Genomic DNA, 6,461 nt, shown 5'->3' on the forward strand with positions numbered 1-6,461 from the left:
ACGGACAATTTTCCAGAGATGCCAATCAACCTACCATGCATGTCTGGGGAGGACCGGGGGAGGAAACCGGAGTACCCGGAGGAAACCCCTGAGGCACGGGGAGAACATGCAAACTCCACACACACAAGGCGGAGGCGGGAATCGATCACTCAACCCTGGAGGTGTGAGGCAAATGTGCTAACCACTAAGTCACCGTGCCCCCCCCTTATTTTATATATATATATATATATATATATATATATATATATATATATATATATATATATATATATATATATATATATATATATATAAAACAATTACTAATTAATATTCCAAAAAAAGAATATGATCTATCTATTAGATACTGCTATGTGATACATGTAACAACAGTATCTTAGTACTCAGTTGTACCTCAACAAAAGATAAATATAAATAAAAATCTACTAATGAAAAAAGCAAGGAAGAATATTCACATGGTTGCTCCACAGAGCCTCACTTTTTCATACCAGCCAAAGGAACCATAAAATGGCAGTTTTTTTAAAGGGTTCTCAAGACCGTGGTTCACAAATTCCCAGCTCACCAATCGTGTACTAGATAAGGTACTTACAAAGCAAAACACCTACCAGATGCAAATGCATGTTTTTTTTCCTGTGCCATGTGCCATTTTACCTTCAGGAAACTGGGGAAAAATATTTGTGTTCAATCTGATATCGCTTTTTCTGATAACCTTGGGAACATGGCGCTCTGAGAATCCTGATGATCCTAAGACGTTCTGGTCCTGAGAATATCAAGCATTAGAAATACAAAATTCTGGAAATGTAGTATTCTTACAACATAAAACTCTGGGAACATAAAACCTTGAGAATACAGGAGCTTAAGAAATCTCTGGAAAACATAGAGGATTTGAAAAGCACAAACGCCTTCAAATGATAGCTCCTGGACGTTCTTCTGAACCCTGGTAAGATAATTCCATTACAATCCAGCGAACACAGGTCTCTGAGAACCCTGAGAACCGTGAGAACATAAAATCCTGGGATTATAGAACCGAGGTGTATATAGTTATTTTCCTAAATAAATCTCTGCTTGAAATTTCATGAATGTCCTAGGAATGTAGGAGAAACCTTTAGCTTAATTGCACACACACACTCACACACACTCACACACACTGGTATCTTAAGTATGTAACCTAGTGAGCCAGAGTTAATGTATCCAATGATAGAGACTTAAGCACTTTTGTACGTCGCTCTGGATAAGAGAGTCTGCCAAATGCTGTAAATGTAAATGTAAAGCTGTAAGAACAACCAAGAGCCATTAAAAACTATAAAACTATATGACATATGAAATATCTGAGACATCTTGTTTGACCACACACACATACACACAAGTAAGAATGTGTGTGTGTGTGTGTGTGTGTGTGTGTGTGTGTGTGTGTGTGTGTGTGTGTGTGTGTGTGTGTGTGTGTGTGTGTGTGTGTGTGAGACAGCAGTCCTTCTCCACTTTCGAACCCTCATATGCTCTACGAAGGCTAAAATCTTTCAGCATGTTTTTCCTGAGTACCACTAATGGCCGCCTCGAAGCTATGCCAACAGCATGGAGTGATTTCGAGCTCAAACAAACACAATGCACCAAGCCTACTGTGGATAACACTCCTCTCTTTACTGATTCTCCAACTCTAAGCTCATTGACTGCAAAAGCTGCCCCAAACTGTGCAGTTTATCCACTGCCACATTGCCACTTCCTTTCTATCATTTGGCTAAAAACGTCTACAGTGAAACAGGAGCTTCACACCATCTGACAGCACCAACACGACGAGTGTCTGAGTGAACCGCCAGACGTCTACGAATGTAGAAGTCTCCTAATACTACTGTGCAGGGGTTTGGGAACTTCTTTTACCACCCTTTTATTTCTTTAATTCTGAGCCATGGAGCATGAAGTTAATTTCTACCACAGCGTCACTGAATCATCAACTCTGACTGGTCAGACGGTGTCGATTCATTTTCTATAACAGCGGCTCTGACAATAGTTCTGTTTAAATAAATGTGCACGTTCTGACGTGTTATCGTTACTATAGTAACAACTTACACACGAACCTGTCTGGTGGACGTGCCACACAAGGTGTGTGTTTGTAGATGTTTGTTGTTATGGTGAAGTTTTATGTTAGGAGATTTCACTGGAAATTCTGGATTTTTCATAATCATTGCTAAATGCACAGCATAGACACAATAATAACATACATAAAGTCATATATAAGGTAAGACACTTGATGTTAAAGAGCACCTCTAAGGACCCCAAAACCCACCTACATTCAACCACATGATAAAACAGAACAGAGCCACTGGTTTATATTATCAAAGCCAATTAATTTAAGAAAACAAAACTGTACTCTGACATTAGCAGTGTGGGCAGCCAACGTTTTGACAGTGTTAGCAACTGTCATACACACTCCTACGACGTGTTAGCTTTAAATAGATACGAAAGCCAAGGAAAGTCACAAGGAAAAGATATGTATATAAACTAAAACAATACAATAACAACAATCCGGTCGGCTCCAGCTCTCCACTTGCTCTTCTTCCTGACCTACCCACGTGGTTTTCTTAGTTAGAGTTAATTTTTCTGTAAAATTAGCAAGATAGATAGATAGATAGATAGATAGATAGATAGATAGATAGATAGATAGATAGATAGATAGAGAGAGAGAGAGAGAGAGAGGTGGAAGCAGATACAAGAAAAATAACAGTATCATCATTATATATTATTACAAGTCCATCGGTAGATATTGTACCTTGGGTAGGTCTGAATTATTTTTTTATCCTGATATTTACTAGAAAAGTATGAATTGTTTAATATTCTTTCAATAAGTGCCAGATAGAATGATTTTGCAACAGCGCACGACTTCATTAAGTAAGTTACTTAACATACTGTACACTGCAGTCTGACCTAACCTGTTCTTTCCCACCTATATTCAGCATTATCAGCTTTTGGAATCCATACAGTATCTAACACAATATCAGGTGCATCTGTAGTTCTGTTAAGACGGTTTGTTATGGCTGCGTTGTTGACATACACTCGCCAGACACTTTATTAGGAACACTAGTCTATGCTAATATAGAGTAGGACATCCAGCATTTGTCTGCTCACTTTAAGAACAGCTTCAATTTCTCAATACTTCACAGCATTCCTTCATGGCTCTGGTTGATGTTGACATGGTTGCATCACATCGTTGCTGCCGATTTGTCAGCGGCACATTCACGCTTCAAATCTCTGATTGTACCACATCCCAAATTGTGATCTGTTAGATATACTGTATATCCTGTGACTGGGGAGGCAGTACCTGGTCTACTGCACTATTGCCATTGGCAACACTTTGCCTCTATTGTTCTAATATCTTGCTGATATTAGTGCTCTACAACCTATTGCATGTTGCTGTCACTCGATTGTCTTTTTGCACAAGGACAACACTCTAATACTTTACACCAGTGCTATATTTCCACATTTACACTCCAGAATTTAGTGGAAAGCCATTCCAGAAAAGTGGAGGTTATCATAATAGCAAAGAAGGACTACGTTTGGAGATGAGATGTTTAAAAAGCACATATGGGTGTGATGGTCAGGTTTCCACATACTTTTAACCATATGGTGTATGTCTGAAACTGTGATTTGTAATGATGTTTAATGAGTTTATAATAGAGCTCCGCTAACACACCTGACTCCTCTCAAAGTTTCGATTAGCCGATAAGTGGAGTTAATGGCAGTGTCCTAAAAATCATCATAATTATGATATCCAACTAAAAAAGCCTTAGTAAAATGAATTCTGTGCTTTCTAGCATTTGGAATATGTTATTTTTTAAATGGCAAAGGCATTTGAAATAGCACTGAGCAGACGTTTAAGATGTCGCAAACAAATGTGTCAGAGAAATAAATAACTCATACTCTCATACTAATCATTGGAAAGAAAGTTATTTTCCACCACAAAAAAAGGAATGTTCCCATTCATCGATGTTAGTGGTCATCTAATCGACTCAGAGTGTTTGATTCATTGCTTTATTTACAATCTTCTCCATTCAGTCCTTGTCTAACTATCCACTTCATTCTGTCCTTCTGTAACTGTCTACCAAATTCAGCAAATAAACTTCCATCAAACCCAGCTATCCTTTAACTATCTACTAATGCTATTGGAAGTCTTTCAAATCTGGTGTCTACCAAACTCACATCTTCACGATCCACCATATTTATATCTTTCGGAGCCAATGAACAAACCCAGCCATCCTGTAACCATCTATTAATTTCAGCCCTCCTCCTCTAGCCATTTTTCAAAACCAGTAATTTTCTAATCAGTTAGCGAATCAGACCTTCAGTAAACATCTATTAAATTCATCAAATTGTACAATCATCTACGACATTTGGCAGATTTTTAAAAATCTGTCAAATCCAGTGTTTTTCTAACATCTTCCAAAATAAAACCTTCACTATATCAAAGGATTTAACCTTCTTTCTCTCCAATTACCAACTTCATATTTTCTTTAACCATCTACCAAATTTATCCCTTAGCATTTACCAACATTTTCAAACATTTAACAGATCCAGTCTTTAAATATTTCTCAATTTCGCCATCCTGTAATCTTCTACAAAAACAAACAAACAAACAAACAAAAAAACGACTCCAACTAGCTAACACGTTTTAGTCTCTTATACATTTACCTCCTTTTTAAAGAAAAACTTGCTCAAAACCTCTAAGGATTCCAGCATCAGAAAATGAGTACAATCCATAAAACTTGTAGTCAGCAGATTGCAGATTGTAAATGTACTAGTGATGCTACAAAATATTCTCTAACCAGTTAAAAAAAAATTAAAGCCAGTGTATGTAACCAACCAAACAGTAAACAGTGTATTTTTATTCACTGTATCCATGCAACAACTTAGCAATAATAAGAGCAGTAAATCCCACAGTATGCACACTGTATGTATCAGCAAGCACCTATGACGCAACCATCTGGTCAGTTCCTGCCACTGTGGAGCATAATCCATGCACAGCACAGACTCCAGTGTTGAATTAGCTACCACTTAAAGCCAACACTTGAATGATCAGCCTGAGTGCTCACTGGGGTCCAGCAGGAAGTACACTGAAGCAGAAACACTGATTTTGGTTTTCAGCCTCACACAAACACGTTTTCATTGTGTTGCTTACAGACAATGCCAATTTCAGATCAAATCCTAATTAAATCTTAATTCATCTGCAGATGATTCATCTATGTTCTCTGTGCAGGATTTGATTTAAACAAACGTCAGTAAAAGGACACTGAATCCCTGCCTTCTTTCTCCATGCGTTTCCCCAAACAGAGCCGCTCTGTAAACATCCTGTTTAACGTGAATAACTCACCAGCGCTAGTTCACCATCCCGGTACCGACAGGCCGTTATGAGACCGAGACTGGTGATCAACGAGCACTCATTTTTTCCCTGAACAATTGCATTGAAAAGCGCATTATTAATGAACCTTACTCACCCTTTGCGCGTGTAACCGAAGACACTCCGGTGTGAAGACAAACGGCAAAGCAGCTCGTGCATCTGCCGCCGCGCAAACGTGACCAAACAGCATCAGCACCAGTAGCAGCTCGGAGGAGGAATACAAGGAGGAGGAGGAGATGGAGATGGAGGAACGGGGACGCGCTGCGCACAAGTGCGCGCTGTCGGATGTGTACGCGCGCGCGTGCACAGTCTTCAAGACATTTTCACCATAGCTCAGTGTTTATTATTGATTTTTATTGTTGTTGCTTTTTTTTTAATCGTCCTTGTTCACGTTGCTTATCCGTTTTCAACCTTATTATTCCATATCGGTGTTGTTTGTTCACGATGCACCAGTTGCACTAATTTACTATACAGTATTCTTTATTTATAGCAACCTCCCTAACTGTAAGTGTGTTGTGTGAACATGAATATTACATCATTATTTTGCATCATCAATATTTGCATCAGCAAAAACTTTTTAGAAATATTACTATTATTTCATAGGTCTTACACTTCCTCCCAATTGTTCATGAAATTATATCTTACAACCTTTATAATCTGTTATATCTATTATTTATTAGGTTCTCAGTAGTGCCAAGAGGCTGAAGTTTATGGACTTAAGAGCTGTAAGAGAGGAAGAAGAGCTGTGCATTGTGGAAGCAAAAAAAAAAAAAAAATAGGAATAGAAATAAAAAAAAAAATAAATGATATTAGAATGATGAAAAATAAACTACTGTAGCAGTGTATAAAACTGCATAAGAGTCTAAATTATTAATGTACATCTAAAAGGTCTGATATCCAATGGAGCTGACTTTTTTGATTGATAGATTGTGTGATCCAGTAACAATGCAATTTTTTTTTGTGACAAAAGCAAGCAATTTCATAAATTATTAATTCAGTGACAGTCTTTAACCGTTCTTGTACTAGTGCACATCTTGTCTTTTTTTCATTACATTAAACAGTATCAAAGGCAACC

General features: G+C 37.8%; 1 protein-coding gene across 2 annotated transcripts in view; it reads right to left on the reverse strand.

The window, feature by feature from the left end:
• Positions 1-5,643, reverse strand: part of fut8b (fucosyltransferase 8b (alpha (1,6) fucosyltransferase)) — a 130,815-nt gene extending 125,172 nt beyond the window's left edge. For both annotated transcript variants that reach the window (XM_027166234.2, XM_027166235.2), the window contains exon 1: positions 5,484-5,643. The gene's annotated coding sequence lies outside the window, so the exon portion shown is untranslated. The remainder of the gene's footprint in view (positions 1-5,483) is intronic.
• Between the last annotated feature and the right edge of the window lie 818 nt (positions 5,644-6,461).

Source organism: Tachysurus fulvidraco, chromosome 16 (assembly GCF_022655615.1).
Source record: "Tachysurus fulvidraco isolate hzauxx_2018 chromosome 16, HZAU_PFXX_2.0, whole genome shotgun sequence".
NCBI classification, from domain to species: Eukaryota; Metazoa; Chordata; class Actinopteri; order Siluriformes; family Bagridae; genus Tachysurus; species Tachysurus fulvidraco.